Genomic DNA, 1,510 nt, shown 5'->3' on the forward strand with positions numbered 1-1,510 from the left:
GTGTGTGTGTGTGTGTGTGTGTGTGTGTGTGTGTGTGTGTGTGTGTGTCCATCGTTCACCAACCTTCCATAATCATTTAGTTTTTCTATAACCCAAGTAGTGGGATTTAAATCCTCTTCCTGTCCCTGCGTCTTCATAAAAACAGTCGGACAGCGACTGGAGGGGACAACAAGACGTCTTAGAGGGACAACAAGATGTCTTAGGGGGACAGCATGACGTCTTAGAGGGACAGCATGACGTCTTAGAGGGACAACGAGATGTCTTAGACGGACAGCATGACGTCTTAGAGGGACAACGAGATGTCTTAGGGGGACAGCATGACGTCTTAGAGGGACAACGAGACGTCTTAGAGGGACAGCATGACGTCTTAAAGGGACAGCATGACGTCTTAGAGGGACAACGAGACGTCTTAGAGGGACAGCATGACGTCTTAGAGGGACAGCATGACGTCTTAGAGGGACAACAAGACGTCTTAGAGGGACAGCATGACGTCTTAGAGGGACAACGAGACGTCTTAGAGGGACAGCATGACGTCTTAGAGGGACAACAAGATGTCTTAGGGGGACAGCATGACGCTTTATTAAATATTAAACATAACTAGAACAGGGGTTCACCAACAGGTAAGACTGGGGGATTCAAACATATCAAATATGAAGTGATTCAACATATTTATTATAGATCAGGGTGATTGTCTCCTTGACGAAGTGGTAGTAATGTCTTCATATTATCACCATGGTTACTGTGTGCTTGTGTCCTCACAGACATCAGAAGATGAGTGACTCGGAGGACGAAGACTCTGGAGTATACAGCGGTCGGTCTGGGAAGAGGGACCGGTCCAAAGGAGAACCTGTCAGCGATGAACCTGGACCCCCAGACACAGAGTAAGAGACGGTTTTCACCGTAAGCTCGGGACATATTGGACATTAGGACGGATCAATAGCTTCTCTTCTACAGTATGAAAGCTGGGATTGTTTTAAAATCTACTTCATAATAAGGGCTGTCAATAAGGATAAAACATGCTGTGTGATAACATCCAGGGGGGTCACCAGACCTGAGTCCCATCCCCACATGGTCCAGAGCCGTTGTTGTCCCAGGGTCTCTATTGTCCCAAGTTCCAGAGCGTCTGTTGTCCCAGGGTCCAGGGTCTCCGTTGTCTCAAGGTCCAGAGTCTCAATTGTCTCAAGGTCCAGAGTCTCAATTGTCTCAAGGTCCAGAGACTCTTTTTTTCCAAGGTCCAGAGTGTCAATTGTCTAGTTCCAGAGTGTCTGTTGTCCCAAGGTCCAGAGTGTCTGTTGTCCCAAGGTCCAGAGTGTCTGTTGTCCCAAGGTCCAGAGTGTCTGTTGTCCCAAGGTCCAGGGTCTCCGTTGTCCCAAGGTCCAGGGTCTCCGTTGTCCCAAGGTCCAGGGTCTCTGTTGTCCCAAGGTCCAGAGCGTCTGTTGTCCCAAGGTCCAGAGCATCTGTTATCCCAAGGTCCAGAGACTCTTTTGTCCCAAGGTCCAGAGTGTCCGTT

This window comes from Etheostoma cragini, unplaced genomic scaffold (genome assembly GCF_013103735.1).
Source record: "Etheostoma cragini isolate CJK2018 unplaced genomic scaffold, CSU_Ecrag_1.0 ScbMSFa_4663, whole genome shotgun sequence".
Classification (NCBI taxonomy): Eukaryota; Metazoa; Chordata; class Actinopteri; order Perciformes; family Percidae; genus Etheostoma; species Etheostoma cragini.